The following is a 17,546-nucleotide window of genomic DNA, read 5'->3' on the forward strand; positions in this document are numbered from 1 at the left end:
AAATGAATGATATTAACTCTCTGACATCCACGAAGTATAAGAACAGGGAAGTCCAGATGCTTCTGACAGGCTCCCAGCTCCTGCTTCCCATATGTGGAAGGCTCAGATCTGTGCTATCTGTTCAGCGATACCACTCAACCCTACCAAGAACTCACTGAGCTTTCCTAAGGACCACGTATTTCTTCCATTTTTTATACCAAGACAGAAGGGCAGCTTCTTTATCCCAATCTCTGATCTCTTAATCCTCTTTGTTCTCCCTCCCAAATGTCTGTTTACACTGAATTGGATGCCAATTAGTAAACCTTAGAGGTACAGAAGGAATATCTGAGAGGCATTTGCAGTCACAACAACACTTGTGACATCACAGAAGAAGCTAGTAATCTCCGGGTTACATGAGATTTTTCAGAGAGGGCTTAAGGATGATGTCACTGAGATGTGCCATGGCCTACCAGCTAAACAGCTTTCCTTACATTGACCAGATTCAAGGATGCACTTTCCAGGTGTGTGTCCTGTGTTACACACTCCATCTCTCTAAAGCTACAGACTTTTCTTTGCTTCATTAGTGGTTACATGCTTTGAATTGAAAAATGTAGTCAAGAGTTTGGAATGGGTAGAAAAGATATTGTAACATGGAGTGGAGGAGATTCTTCTGGATAATAATTTTACTCTCAGGTACATTTCGTGAAATAGAGTTCAATTTTCTAGATTTTCTCTGTTTCCAAAAGGCCAGTATTTTCCCTTCAGACCTTAAATTGAATGAATATTGTATTTCACTTTCTCATTGTAAATTTCTCGGTACAGGACATGGTAAATCTTGCTGAATGAGTACTCAAAAATTCTGTTTTCCAATTTCATTTTCTGCAATGATTTTGGCAACAAATGTGACCCAGCCATACAGTGAATATTAGAGTGTAAATATTCTGTACCTACTTGAAAAGATACTGTCCCAAGTACTTATTTTAGGTAAAAATTGCCAGTCATCAGTAAACCAAAGGACAACATGGACTATAGAATTCAATTCTCTAGTCCCATTTGATATCAGTTCTGCATTATCTACCACACTGTGTTCCCAGGGCCAGACATGAGGGTTTTGGGTGTTTTACCATGATTCTTTCTAGGGGAATAATACGATACAGGAGGAAGGGCAGGGAGAGGAATGGTTGAGGTGCAGGAAGTTGAGGTGTAGTGAAACCTCAACTTCAGTATGTTCATAAGAACAGGAGGGAGTCTGTGACTTTTTCATTTGTTGATTCTCCATTCTTGACTTCTTTCACAGGAACCATGTGAAAATTCCACCTATCCTCATAACTGTAGGAGCCACCCATGTGTGTGTGTATATATATATATATATATATATATATATATATATATATATATATATATATACATATATATACATATACACACACACACACACACACACACACACACACATACACACATCACTCACCAAAACTATATAAGATTGATGAAGCTAAGAAGTGCATTCTGTTAGGAACAAGGATATAGATATTTCCTGAGAGACACAGCTAGAGCATATCAAATACAGAAGTGAATGTGTCGTTGTAAAAATATAAAAATAAAAAAGTAAAGTTGTCTTTTACCCTGCTAACTCTGGCACTGAAGTGTCTGAATATCTCTGCTAGATATATTGGCAGAAACACATACCCACTCGTCGGATACCCAATGTTTCGTGTCGACCACACTTTCCTATACACAAACCCTCACATAAAGAATACACAACACAATAATCTTTGATCCAGTTGATTAGATATAATTGCTCACTTAAACAATCAATTAATGTGATCCAACATGCAAACAAACTCAAAGATAAGGACACATGATCATTTCATTAGATGCGGAGAAAGCATTTGACAAAATTCAGCAACGATTCAGGATAAAAGTCATGGAAAGATCAGGAATTGAAGGCCCATATCTCAACATAGTGACAGAAATATACAGCACACCTCTAGCTAAGATCAAACTAAATGGAGAGAAACTTGAAGCAATCTCACTAAAATCAGGGACTAGACTAGGCAGACCACTCTCTCCCTAGTTATTCAATACAGTTCTCCATGTCATAGCTGAAGCAATCAGAGAACAAATGGAAGACAAATGGATACAAATTGACAGGGAAGAAATCAAAATATCACTATTTGCAGATGATATGATAGTATACGTAAGTGATCCCAAAAGTTACACCAGAGAACTTCTTAACCTGATAAACAACTTCAGAAAAATGTCAGGGTATAAAATTAACTCAAATATACCAGGAGCCTTCCTCTCCTCAATGTATCAATGAACAGGCTGAGAAAGAACATAATGAATTCACACATTTCACAATAGTCCCAAATAAAGATATTATCTTGGTGTTAGATTAACCAAGGAAGTGAATGATCTGTATGACAAGAAGTTCAAGAATCTGAAGAAAGAAATTGAAAAAGGTCTCAGAAGATAGAAAGAGCTTACGTGTTCATGGGTTGACAGTATTAATATAGTCAAGATGACCATTTAGCCAAAAACAATCCACACATTCAATGCAATCTCCATCAGAATTCCAACTCAATTCTTTAATAGATGATGAAAGAGCAATGTGTAACTTCATTTGGATTAAGAAAAAGCCAGGATAGTGAAAACTATCCTCAACAATAAAAGGACCTCTGGGGGAATCTTCAACGCAGAACTTAAGCAGTATTACAGAGCAACAGTGATAAAAAATGCATGGTGTTGGTACAGAGTCAGACAGATTGACAAGTGGAAATGAATTGAAGACCCAGAAATGAACCCACACACCTATAACTTGATCTTTAGCAAAGGAGATAAAACCATCCAAAGGAAGAAACATAGCATTTTCCAAATAGACAGCTAGTTCAACTGGAAGCCAGCATGTAGATGAATGCAAATTATCCCATACTTATGACCATGTACAAAGGTTAAGTCCAAGCTAATCAAGGACCTACACATCAAACCTGATACACTCAAACGAAAGAAGAAAATGTTGTGAACAGTCTTGAACACATGGGCACTGGAGAAAATTTCCTGAACAAAACACCAATGACTTATCCTCTAAGATCAAGAATTGATAAATAGGACCTCATGAAATGGAAAAGCTTCTGTAAGGCAAAAGATACTGTCATTTGGACAAAACTGCAACCAACAGTTGCACCTAAATAAATATTCAACATCCTTAGTCATCAGGGAAATTCAAATCAAAACAATCTTGATTCCACCACACATCAGTCAGAATGGCAAAGATAAACATCTCGGGTGACAGCAGATGCTGTCGAAGATGTGGGGAAAGAGGAACACTCCTCCATCGTTGGTGGGATTGCAGACTTGAACATCCCTTGTGAAAATCAGTCTGAAGGACCCTCTGAAAATTGGACATTCCATTACCTTAGGACCCTACTATAACTCTCTTGGCATATACCCAAAAGATAGTCCAACATACAACAGGGAAATATATTCGACTCTGATCATAGCAGCCTTTCTTATAATAGCCAGAAGTTGTAAAGAACCCAGATGCCCTTCAACAGAGGAATGGATACAGAAATGTGGTACATCTACACAGTAGAATACTACTCAGCTGTAAAAACAATGACTTCATGAAATTCTAGGCAAATAGAATGAACTAGAAAATACCATCCTGAGTGAGGTTATTCAATCACAGAAAAACACATTCAGTATCCATTCATTGATAAGCAGATATTATCCAAAAAGCTTGAATTACCCATCATGCAATGCCCAGACAAAATGAAACTCAAGAAGGATGAGTAAAATGCAGGTGCTTCACTCCTTCTTTAAAGGGGAATCAAAATACCCACAGGAGGGGATAAGGAGGCAAACATTATAGCAGAGACTGAAGGACCTGCCATCCAGAGCCTGGACCACATGTAGCCCAGACATATACAGACACCAAAACTAGATAAGATGGATGAAGCTAAGAAGTGCAGGCTGACAATAACTGGATATTGACCCATCCAGAGAGCCACAGCCAGAAAATGTCAAATACAGAGGCAAACGCCATCAGCAAACCACTGCACCAAGAACCAGACCCCAGTTGGAGGAATTAGAGAAAGGATTGAAAGAGCTGAAGGGATTTGCAACCCCATAATAATAACATTGTCAACCACCCAGAGCGTCCAGGGACCAAACCACAACAGAAAGACTGTACATGGACTGACTCATGGTTCCTACTGCATGGAGCAAAGGATGGTCTTGCTGGAAACAATGGAATGAGAAACAATTTTATTGACATGGTTTGTCCCCCAGTGAAGGGGAATGTGGGGAGGTGAGGGGAGGCCGTGTGGGGATTTGAACTCTCTTATAGAAGGGTAGGGGGAAGGGTTAAGGGGCTTATGGACTGGAAACCTGGAAAAGGGAATAAGTTTCGAAATGTAAACAGGAAATGCCCAACAATGAGACAGAGAGATTCAGAGAGAGAGAGAGAGAGAGAGAGAGAGAGAGAGAGAGAGAGAGAGAGAAGAAGGAGGAGGAGGAGGAGGAGGAGGAGGAGGAGGAGGAGGAAAAAGAGGAGAAAGAAAGAAGAGGAAGAAGAAGAAGAAGAAGAAGAAGAAGAAGAAGAAGAAGAAGAAGAAGAAGAAGAGAAGAAGAAGAAGAAAAGAAGAAGAAGAAGAAGAAGAAGAAGAAGAAGAAGAAGAAGAAAAGAAGAAGAAGAAGAAGAAGAAGAAGAAGAAGAAGAAGAAGAAGAAGAAGAAGAAGAAGAAGAAGAAGAAGAAGAAGAAGAAGGAGAAGAAGGAGAAGAAGGAGAAGAAGGAGAAGAAGGAGAAGAAGAAGGAGAAGGAGAAGGAGAAGAAGAAGAAGAAGAAGAAGAAGAAGAAGAAGAAGAAGAAGAAGAAGAAGAAGAAGAAGAAGAAGAAGAAGAAGAAGAAGAAGAAGGAGGAGGAGGAGGAGGAGGAGGAGGAGGAGGAGGAGGAGGAGAAGGGGAAGGGGAAGGGGAGGAGGAAGAAGAAGAAGAAGAGAAGAAGAAGAAGAGAAGAAGAAGAAGAAGAAGAAGAAGAAGAAGAAGAAGAAGAAGAAGAAGAAGAAGAAGAAGAAGAAGAAGAAGAAGAAGAAGAGGGAATTGAAACAGAAAGAAAACTAAACTTTCATTCTCCCCATTCCCTGTCATCCTCAGCTGTTGTTTAGGCAGTCGTGTTAGTGAGACGTTATGAGTGTAATTTCTGGTGTTACTTTGAGACACCATCTCATAGTAAACTTTAGTCTCTTACAATCTTCTTGCCCCTCTTCTGTAATGTTCCTCAGCCTTGAATCAAGTGACGTTTTGTAGATAGAGCCATTGAGACTGGACGTGAAGTTTCTATCCTGGATTTTGAATGGCTGGGATTTTCACTGTGATGTTTGTTGCAGAGACTGTAATTAATTCTGTATATAAGGACACATGGCTATGATTGTTGTTAGGTAAGTTACTGGCTTAAGTAAGTAAGGGGCTGTATATTCTCCCCCATAACCTCAGCTTCAATAGCCTTATATACGTGGGTAAATTAACAGGACCATCCATGTTCATTGAACAGGACTTAAGCAAAATTACAGAGCTGTTGGCTATCACCAAGATATTTTTGCCACTGCACTGCTCTTATGGTTATCCTGCCATGTTGATCATTGTGTTTTACAGGCATGATGTGAACAACAATTGAAACTGACAAGACTGATGATTGTAATTACAGGTTATACTAGAAATTCGACCAGTGCCTGGCACATCTTCCTGTATAAGAATATTGACTTTCTGATAGGCAGGAGGATTTAAAAGTTAAATTTAGTCTTAAACAAAAAGAGGAAATTAAAATTTTCCTGCTATAGCATGTTTAAGTAATTGAAGCAAAATAAAATCTATTTACTTGATGGTGGGGAAATATCATTTAACAATATAATTCTAACTCCTTTTAAGTGATTAAAAGTCACAGATAGTTGGTAGCTGTCATACTGTGTATAATAGGCATCAGGATTGAAACGATGAAATATTCTCTGTTTTATGCAAATGCATAGGAATAATGAACAAAATTATGTACCAAACTTCATGCTTTATGTAACTAATTGCATGTATTCAATTGTATCTAGGATAGTTTCATATTAGTTAGGTGTCAAATGCACAATAATTATGACTAAATTATTAATTAAATATTAAAATAAGCATAGTAGAGTTACCAAGTGGACATGGAAAATATATTATAATAATCAAAAAATATTTATTAAAAGCCAAATGATGAAAACATTTTATATATAAAGGCAGCCTGGAGCTAAATGTCACCTTAAAATGTCATAGTGTGTTCCAGTGAGGTGGTTTAGCAGATAAAACTTCATGCCATGAAAAACCAAGAACCTAAATTTGATACGTACACATATATGTTTGGAAGACTTCTATATTCACTACATGGCCAGAACACATAAAAGCTTACACAGAATATTAACAATGCTACTAACGAGAACAATAATAATAAGAAAAAGTAAAAACAAAACTCTAGGAACATTTTAAAGAAATAATGTATTGTATTGGCCTTAAAATAGGAAATTCAATACATTTTCTTAGTGCATTAACTATTCAAAGAAAAACTAAAGGTGTTTTACTTCATTCTGTATTAAAGCAAAAACACATGAGATGGATTTTGTAAAGAAAGAGAGAACTGCAAACTGTAATATTAATATAGTCATTGCAGAGGAAAGAAACAGACACTAACCCAAGGTTCTATAAGTAAACATTTGGAGGATTTACTGCATAATATTAACATATTTAATTCAACACATCTTACGATGATAAAGGAAAGAAAACTGGAAAAAAATGCCTGAATGTGCTCTCAGCACGTAGAATGTGGCAAGATGTCTCAAGTTCAAAGATACCCTGAAATACATGAGAAAATGATAAATAGGTTGATTATATTATGGAATAAGTAATGTAGTATTAGCTTAGTGGTTAAGAGCACTTACTTCTCTTAAGAGCAAACACGTTCAGTTTCCAACACCCATGATGCCACTTGCAACCATCTGTAGAGGCAGCTCCAGGGGATCTGACATCTCCTGGTCTCCCCAGATGCCTGTGTCCATGTGAACAAATCTATACATAGACGTTCACACATAACAGATCATTAAAATAAAAAGATTCATGAATGTATTTTCTGCACAAATTAATAGTAAGCCTTTTACGTATGAAAACACAATTGATGCAAGTAATAAGAATGGAGAAAATTCACAAATAGCATAAAGAGTTAGAATTAATGCTAACACAGTTCAGTAAGCATAAAACGCTAAACTTCTCGATTGAATTGCAATGTAGATGTTAAAAAGAAATGAGCATTTGAATTTATGACTAAAACTAATATAAAAATTATTTTATTTAATTACATTCCTGCCATTGTTCCCTCTCCAGGTCCCCTCCCACAGTTCCTCATCCCATTCCACTGGTCATTAATCAACCTAAGCCCACTATATAAACAAATTCAAAGAAAAAATATTCAAGCAATCATCTCATTAAATCCCCAGAAAGCATTTTTCTTAACTTACCCCTTCATGTTAAAAGTCTTGGAAATATCAGAAATTCAAGGACCATACTGAAGCACAGTAAACGCAATATACAGAAAACCAGTAGCCAACATCAAACTAAATGAAGAGAAACTTAATGCAATCCCAGTAAAATCAGGAACTAGACAAGGATACCCACTCTCTCCCTTTTCAATATAGCATTCAAAATCCTAGACAGAGTAATTAAAAAACAAATGTAGGTAAAGAGATACATATTGCAAAGGAAGTATTCAAAATGTCACTATATGCACATGATGTGTTAGTATATTTAAGTGACCCCACAAGTTCCACAAGTGAATTTCTAAGCCTGATAAACAACTTTAGCAAAGTGGCAGAGCATAAAATTGATTCAAACAAATCAGGAGCCTTCCTCTATCAAAAGAGAAACAGGCTGAGAAAGAAATTACAGAAATGACACCCTTGACAATAGTCAGAAAGCATATAAAATACCTCAGTGTGACTCTATCCAAGCAAGTGAAAGATATATTTGAGAAGAACACATGTCTCTGTAGAAATAAATTGAAGATCTCAGAAATTAGAATGATCTCCCATGTTCGTGTTTTGGCAGGATCAATATTGTATAAATGACCATTTTGCCAAATGCAACCTACAAATTCAATGCAATCCCCATCAATATTCCGACTCAATTATTCACAGTCATAGAAATGTCAGTTTGCAAATTTATTTGGAATAAAATGAATCCCAGGGTAGAGAAAACTATTCTGAAAAATAAAAGCATTTTGGGGAAATCACCATCCCTGAGCTCAAGTTGTATTACAGAGCAATGGTGATGAAAAATTGTATTGTATTGGTATTGAGACAGGCAGGTAGATCAATGGAATAGAACTGAAGACGCAGAAATGAACCCACACAGCTATGGCCACTTGAAAATTGATAAAGAATCTACAACCATCCAGTGGATAAAAAGATAGCATTTTTTAAAAAATTATGCTGTTTCATCTGAAGGGCAGAATGTAGAAGAATGCAAATCAATCCATTCCTATCTCCTTGTCCAAATGTCAAGTAAAAGTGGATTAAAGTCCTCCACATAAAGATCACCAGTGGAAGGGGAAGCCCTGGGTCCTGCTATGACTGAACCCCCAGTGAACATGATTGTTGGGGGGAGGGCGGCAATGGGGGGAGGTGGGGATGCGAACACCATAAAGAAGGGGAGGCGAAGGGACTAGGGGGATGTTTGCCCAGAAACCGGGAAAGGGAATAAACTCGAAAAGTAAATAAGAAATACTCAAGTTAATAAAAAAAAATAAAAAAAGACCTCCAAATAAAACCAGATACACTAAAACTAACTGATGAAAAAGCAGGGAAAAGCCTTGAACACATTGGTACTCGGGAAAATTTCCTGAATAGAACACCAAAGGCTTTTGTTCTAAGATCAAAAATTGAAAAATGGAACTTCACAAAATTTCAAAGTTTCTGTAAAGCAAGGGACACTGTCATTTGTTTCATACAGCAACTAACAGATTGGGAAAAGATTTTTCCCAATCCTACATCCAATAGAGAGCTAACATCCAATATTTACAAAAAACTCAAGAAGATTTACTCCAGAGAATCAAATAATCCTATTTAATAGTGGGCTACAGTTCTAAACAAACATTCTCAGCTGATGAATACTGAATGGCTGAGAAGCACCTAAAGAAATGTTCAGCATCCTTAGTCTTTGGGGAAATTCAAATCAAAACAATCCTGAGATCCTACCTCATACCAGTCAGAATGGCTAAGATAAAAAGTCAGGTGACAACAGACTCTGGCAAGGGTGTGGAGAGTAAGGAACACTCTGTTTTGTTGAAATTTCAAGTTTTAAAACCACTTTGGAAACCAGGGTGGAGGTTCCTCAGAGAATTGAACATAGTATTTACTACCTGAGGACCCAGGTGTACCATTCGATGGCACATACCCAAAACTTGCTGCAACCTACAACAAGGACACGTGCTCCACTATGTTCATAGCAGCCTTATTTATAACAGACAGAAGCTGGAAAGAACCCAGATATCCCTCAAAAGAGAAACAGATTCATATAATGGGGTCCATTTACACGATGGTGTGGGACACAGCTATTAAATAGAATGACTTCATGAAATTCATAGGCAAATGGATGAAACTAGAAAATATCATCCTGAGTGAAGTAACCCAAACACAAATAAATGCAAATATCATGCACTCACTGGTAAGTGGAAATTAGCCCAAGAGCTCAGAATATCCACAATAAACTCATATACACTCTGCAGCTCAACAAGAAAGGACAAGGAGGGACAGCTTCAATCCCAATTAGAAGGGGGAAGAAAATTATCATGGGAGGCAGATGGAGGAAGGACCCTGTGTGGGAGAGGGAAGTGAAATGGAAATACAGGAGAGCAGGATCAGATGTGGAAAGAGACAGGAGAGAAGCACAGAGGACCAGGAGAATGAGTATAGAAAGAAGGAACAGTGGAGGATGGTGTAACCTCTAGAATGTCCCAGATACTAGGGATGCGACAGGTTCCCTGGACCCAACACTGATGACATTGGCCAACATACAAAACAACAGTGAAATTGAACCTGAAGACACCACCTGCAGTAGATAGACATGACCACAGTGTAAGGATGGGACCACTCACCCATCTCTTATTAAATCAGAGTTATCCATGTCTATTGAAATGCAGGGTAAATATGGAGCAGAGGCTGAAGGAAAGGCCATCCAGAGATCTGCAGAAACCAAACCGGACACTGTTGCTGATGCTGAGATGTGCTTGCAAACAGGAGTCTGGTGTGGCTGTCCTCTGAGAGGCTCTGCCAGCACCTGACTGACACAGATGCAGATATTCACAGACAACCATTGAACTGAGCCTAGAGATCCCAATGGACGATATAGGGGAAGGGCTGAGGGAGCTGAAGGAGACTGTAACTAACAACAATATCCATTAACCAGACCCCTCAGGACTCCCATGGCCCTAACCACCAACCATAGATTATACATGGTCTGGTACCCTACGTATGTAGCTGAGGACGGCCTCATCTCACACCAGTGGAAGGGGAAGCACTTAGTCCTTTGGATGCTTGATGTCCCAGAGAAGAGTGATTCTAGAGGGTGAGGAAAGAATGAATGGGGCTTGCGGAGTCACTCTCTTAGAGACAAAGAGGAGGAATATGTGGAGGTGGGGTTTATGGAAAGGGGGTAATATTTGAAATATAAACAAATAAAATGGTTAATAATACTACTAATAAAGGAGTGGTATTTTCCTTACATTATTTTACTGCACAGGTTAGCTTGGAACATTTCTTTTTGCCTAGATGTGTATTTCTTCCTACAGTACCTGATATCTTCTTTCTCTGAGGAGTGTAGCCTTAGATCTTCCTCTTCATTCAAAGAAGGCATAACACTTAACTCCTTTCTCCAAGCAAGGGTGATTGTAGATATGTCTGTAAACGGCAAGAGGCATTTGTACAATCTAATTGGGGGTCACCAAAAGAATTATTTACAAGCAAAGCTTTTAACACAAACACTTTGTGTTCAATCAACTTACCAGTATTGAAAGCATCCCAGGACCTTTGGCCAGGCAACTGCATACGATGTCAAGAGGCATTAAGAAATTCAATATATGTGACTAGAGAAAATACTTTCCATTGTGTAGCATTCTCAATATTTCAAAAATATCATCACGGAAAGAATATTAAGAGCTTTAGAACAAGAAAAAATAGTTAGTCAAGGTAGAAGCATCACAGTAAAACCTGGAACTCACATGGAATTCTAATATCAATCCCATGCATTCTGTGCTCTATTCACGTCCTATCACATGCTCATTCCCTAACACAGTCCACCAGTGATTTTCTAGTCCCTGCAGTTTCTGAGGAGCAAGGGTCTGGATCAGCCTTTCCCATTCGGTTATGAGGCTCCAAGACACATCCCTGCACCAAAGCTGGTGTAAGAGGCGCTTGACAGCACAGTCTCCGAAGCGCCCTTTGCCCTTTCCATTCATGTTGCTCCTTCAGGAGTCACTTGTCACGACCCCTGACAGTGTGCACAAAACAGGTAGCACTCCGGACTCAAAGGAAGAGAGTCGAAAGGGATCCTCCTCATTCAGAAAGCTTGGATGGTCGCCCCCCTACTACAAGCAGAACTGACAAGTGAGGCATCTCCTGGCTGGGCCGTGCAGACCTCGCGACTGTCCCGTGCAGACCTCGCGACTGCCCCGTGCAGACCTCGCTACTGCCCCATTCAGAACTGGTGACTGCCACGTGCAGACCTCGCTATTGCGCCATTCAGACCTCGAGACTGCCCTGTGCAGACTTCGTGACTGTCCCATTCAGACCTCGCAACTGCCCCGTACAAACCTCGAGACTGCCCCGCGCAGACCTGGCGACTGCCCCGTGCAGACCTGGCGACTGCCCCGTGCAAAACTTGAGACTGCCCCGTGCAGACCTCGCTACTGCCCCGTGCAAACTCGAGGACAGCCACTCTCGAGGTTTGGTTGTTTCCTGAGATCAATGGTCACTCGAGATTTCCCTGCTTTGCCTTCCGGACTTGTCCACAGTTCTCGAGAGAGAGAGAAATACTCAAAGGATACAGCTCGACTGATGCTCACCATGACTCACCAATGTCGAGTCCTTTCACTGCCCCTTCACGGGGTAGTGTTTAGAGAGGACAGAGAGCCTCATCCCGGACTTTACCCTCTGACAATGCACCAGAGATTTCCCAGCCTCCATGGCCTGGGGTCCCCTTCAGAGTCCCCCGAGATGATTATAACCCCGGAGTGCAGCAGGGGAATCAATGGAAGGATTCCCAGCCTCCTCAGACTGGAATCCCACTCAGTGTCCCCCAAGCGGATTATAACACCGGACTCCAATGGGGGAAGCACTAGAAGGGTTCCCAGCCTCCGCCCCCTGAGACTGCCTTCAGGGTCCCCCAACCGGATTATAACACCGGACTCCAATGGGGGAAGCACTTGAACAGCAGAGACCCGAGCGACTTTCCACCTCCGGGACTACTTAGACGGACTCGGCCCAAGTTCAGATGCTCAAAACCCTGTGAAAACCAGAGATTCAAAAACCTGATGCTCGTGTTACAGAAATGCTGCAGAAACTCAAAGATCATATAAAGGCTTCAGTCAGTAAGAGGGCCCTTGACCCCTGAAATAAACTGACAGAGAAGAAGAAATGGACAGTTCCACTTCCTCTGAGGGTTCCTGAGGGCATGAGTAATCCACTGACCAAGAATAGCAGATCACTGAGTAACCCACTGGTGTAATATATATGTCGTATGTATGTAGTATGTGTATAGTATGTATGTGTGTAATATATGTGTATATATGTATTACGTTTGTATGTACGTATGTATCTATGTATGTATGTACACCCATGTGCAGTGACCCACGGAGGTCAGAAGAGGGCATCAGACTCCCTAGAGTTGGGGCACCATCTGATATAGTTGCTGGGAACTGAACCCGGGTCCTCTGAGAGGAATGCAAACCCTCTTAACTGAGATTATTTCAGTTTCCCATCATTTGAGAAACATCTTACCATCCATTGTGTCTTGTACTATGCAGTGTTCATTCCTTAGTGCAATGGTGTCCCTTAACTCAGACTGGGTTTTGACGGTCTGTTGAACATGTAATAGCGGCATGGCAGAAGGATAGCGTAGGGAGGTGTGCTCTGATGCAAAGAGGGACATTACACTAACTGCTCAGTCACTTTCTCTGCTGGCCTGCACTCTGCAGCATGTGCCTCCTGCAAAGCCTACAGCTTTCCGTGTTGCCTGAGCTGACAGCCCTTGCAGCCTCCTCTAGGTCCTCCTCTGTACATCCCCAGGGGATCATCCTGAGGGATCCCTGAAGGGAAATCCCTGTTAAAAATTCTCCAGTGCTGACTAGAACCTCAGGCTAAAGCCCAAACACATGATTGGGAAATAAAACCAGCTCCCAGTCCACCACAGCCTGACATCAGGTCCCATCCCTCCTGCCTGCCATTCATCCCACTAACGCTTCTATTCTGATAGGGTCGATGATCATATTGGATTAGTGGCCCAGCACACTCCAGGGTGGCCTTCGTCATAAGCACTTACATCTGCAATGACTCTACTTCCAATGGATATCACAGCCTGAGCAGCCAGGAGTTAGGATGAAAAGAGAGGCTGGTGCATAAGCCAGACACTCACCCTGTCTGGGATACTGACTTACTTTATTAAATGATTAAAAATGTATAAAAAAATAGAGAAGTTCTCACCCGAAGAATGGACTAGCACTTTCATGTCTATAATTCCTTCACCTGCTCTTTATAAGCATCTACTACCTCCAGGGACTCAGATAAGCCAGAATTCATTCCCTGTTTCCACTCTAGATAAGGCACAGGTAATCTGGCGAAAACTGCTAAGCTGAGACTTTAGGAAACCTGTTGGAGACATCAGTTCAGGAAGCCAGATGCCCTGGCCAAGGCCTTCGAGATGGGGTTTCACAGAGATGGCAGATTTGGAAAGATGGCAAGGTTGAAGACGTGATGCCTTTCTTGCTAAGGAATTGGGGACCTGCCCTTCAGAGAAGATGGCTTCAAAGAATGGAGTCTCCAAGCACCTCTCCTTGGAACAAGTGCTTATTCCTATGGGGGTTGGGGGGGGGGCGGCTGCATTTCAACCTCAGGCACTGGAGAGTGATGGGTGCAGAACTTCAAGAGTCGGCTCGGCGTACGATGACTTAGGTGGAGAACCACTAGCTTCCTCACTTCAACTAGACCAAGGAAGGATACTCTGCTCTGTCTCACTGCCTTGGAAAGACACCTTCATCCCTGTTGCTCATTCCCAAGGCTTCCTATGGTCCTCACCTGTTTGCTTCTGAGTCAGCTGAGGTGTGTTGACATACCTCACTGTGTGCGAGCTTTCCTTAAGAGCTCTAACCACCCAACCCGTCCTGTACACTCCATGTCTATTGTTCTATTTAGCTTGATTTTTTTTCTTCAACTAAACATGAGCAGGAAGTGGATGTCTCAAATGGGTCATGCTTGCAGTCTTCTAAAGTTGAGGCCCAGGTGAACGAAATGAATTGTGGGCAGTACCTCACACAGACAGATCTTTTTGCCTATTTTATTTGCTTTCTATGATGTTTAAAATGTCGTGTTTGGGGGCAGGAAATTACAACATGGTAGCAGCAACGATCCATCGTGTGTCTCTGTTAAGGTTTGTTTTATTCAAAGTGACAAACGCTCCTCCCATGACTCCATATTGAAGGAGGTGAAGAGGTGAGCTAGGTCCATAAAATGATGGCCTCAGGACCCAGGGCTGGTGGTTGTCTTCCCCAGGTTATCCTTCAAATATATCTTGCCACCAACCAGTTATAGCTGCGATTCACAACCTGTGTGTGGGTCACGATCCCTTTGACAAACTTCAGTCTCCAAAATGATTACCGACAACGATTCATAACAGAAGGAAAATTACAACTATGAAGAAGCAACAAGAATAATTGTGTCATCAAGGGTCGTAACAAAATAGGAACTGTGTTAAAGGGGGCAGCATTAGGAAGGTAGATCACTGACCTATAGTCCAAGAAAGAGCATCTAGCTATGGGCCAAATAAACAAAATACAGGATCTCCAGCATGCCAGTAACATGGGATAAAATGCAAGCTGGGGAGATAGTTTTGTGGGAAGCAGTGCCTGCTGTGAAATTACCAGCACGTGCATGACAGCCATAACCCATGATTGGAGGGATAATGACAGGACACATGGAGGGTCCCATGGCTCCAGCCACATATATAGCAGAGGATGGCATTGTCTGCATCAATAGGAGGAGAATACCTTGTTCATGTGAAGGGTCAGTTCCCCAGTGTGGGGGATGCCAGGGTGTTGAGGTGGGAGGGGGTGGGAGGAAGAGCATCCTCATAAAAGCAGGGGGAGAGGGAAATGGGAAAGGGGAGAACCAGGAAAGGGGATAACATGGGTGGGATGCTATGATAGCCAGGCACAGTGAGTTTTGAGTTAAGTAAGAGACGTTGTCTCAAAAACTAAAGAAGAGGAAGATGAATGAAGAGACATGCAAAGTCTCCCTCTGTTCTCCTCATGCACATACACAGAAATATGTGTAGACACACACACACACACACACACACACACACACACACACACACAGAGCTGCATTAGGACAAACACTCAAAGAATTTGAATTTAGGATTTAGGTTGTCTTTTGGGTGTCTGATCACACCCTTCCTTCCATAAATTTCACTTGGATAACGATATCGAAGGCATGCACGTCAGATACATTTCCCAATAACATGAGGCCATTTTTCTCCCAAACTTTTAGATTTTGATTCGTGTTAGAAGTCATAGACCCAAGACACAGCTACACCTGGAAGGAAGATCTAGATATTTGAGCTAAGAATTTGCATTCCAGGGCCGAGGTCTATGATGTCACGGAATGCAGAAGGTGGTCCATAGAACTGAGATGTTTTTGGTGCCTCACAGTGTCCCTGACTCCCAACGAGGGCTCATGAGAATAAGTATAAAAAATAGACTCTAGGATAGCTACATGTGACACTCTCCTTGATTGTATTCATCAATGACATGAAGTTTTGTTTCTCACAAAGAGAATAGATCATCAAGCGTCTATGCTGACCATGGCCACACCAGGTCCGTGTGAGGGTCCACGCCCTCTCCAGGCTCTGTGGATGGAGCCAAGAGAACCCTACAGGGCTCAGTGAAGCACTGACTCTAACTCACATGGCCCTGACATGAAGAGGGCGCATATTGATTCTTCTTGTTGTTGCTATGACAAAATACAAAGCAAAAACTTAACGAAGACAGGAGTGCTTGTCGGCAGGAGTCTGATATGGATGTCTCGTGAGAGGCTCCGCCAGAGCCTGACTGATACAGATGAGGATGCATACAGCTAATCATTCCACTGAGCACCCGGACCCCAATGGAGGAGGAGTTAAAGAATGGACTGGAGGAGCTGAAGGGGGTTGCAACCCCATAGGAAGAGCAACAATATCAACCAACCAGACACCCCCGGAGCTCCCAGAGACTAAACCACCAACTGAGGGGTACACATTGAGGGTCCCTGGCTACAGCCACATATATAGCAGAGGATGGCATGTCTGTCACCAATAGTAGGAGAATAACTTGGTCCTCTGAAGGCTCATTTCCCCAAAGTGGGGGAATGCCAGGGTGTTGAGGTGGGAGTGGGTGGGAAGAAAAGCATCATGACTGATGCAGGGGGAGAGAGAATGGGAGAGAGGGGATCCAGGAAAGGGGATAATATTTTTAATTTAAATACATAAAATTCCAATAAAAAAGAGACAGGAAGTGTTTATTTTGACCCATTGTTTGAGCTGGTAGCATCCATCATGATGGGGAAAGCAGAGCAACTCAAGTGTGATGGTCACATTGCAGACGTGGAGGGTGTTCAGCTTTCTTTCTTTCTTTCTTTGTTTCTTTTTTCTTTGTTTCTTTGTTCTTTGTTTCTTTGTTTCTTTCTTTGTTTCCTTGTTTTAAATTCCATATATGGGTGTTTCCCTTGTTTTATGTATCTGTATAAAAGATACATATACAGAAGCCACAAGAAACTTAGGGGAGAAAAGCAGGTATAGCTGTCAATAAGACATGGGAGGCAACAGGGCACAAGTCGGTTTCCCTCACGACCACATGTGTATTCATCATGACAGGAGACAGTAGCAGGGCACAGAACTGAACAAGAGTAATCAATGCTTGTGAGCCACCATGTTGGTGCCAGGGTCTGAACTCAGGTCCTCTGCAAGAGCAGTAACGGTTCTCAACTACCAAGACACCTCTCCAGTCACACACAATCATTGTTTATACAGCCCCCCAAACACAACACCACTTGATGGGTATAAACACGCATACTAGACGTGCGGTGTGATTTATTTGTGTGAATGTTCAGTCAGTGTGATACAAACACTCTTGTGTTCATAAATTTTGGCAAAGCCGTTTTCACTTGGAGGTTCTCTTCATTCTCAGCTTTGGTGTTTACATACATTATCTAGAGAGAAACCGCCCTGACAGCCTACCCCGACCTCCCCC

Source organism: Rattus norvegicus, chromosome 11, assembly GCF_021556685.1.
Source record: "Rattus norvegicus strain SHRSP/BbbUtx chromosome 11, alternate assembly SHRSP_T2T, whole genome shotgun sequence".
NCBI classification, from domain to species: Eukaryota; Metazoa; Chordata; class Mammalia; order Rodentia; family Muridae; genus Rattus; species Rattus norvegicus.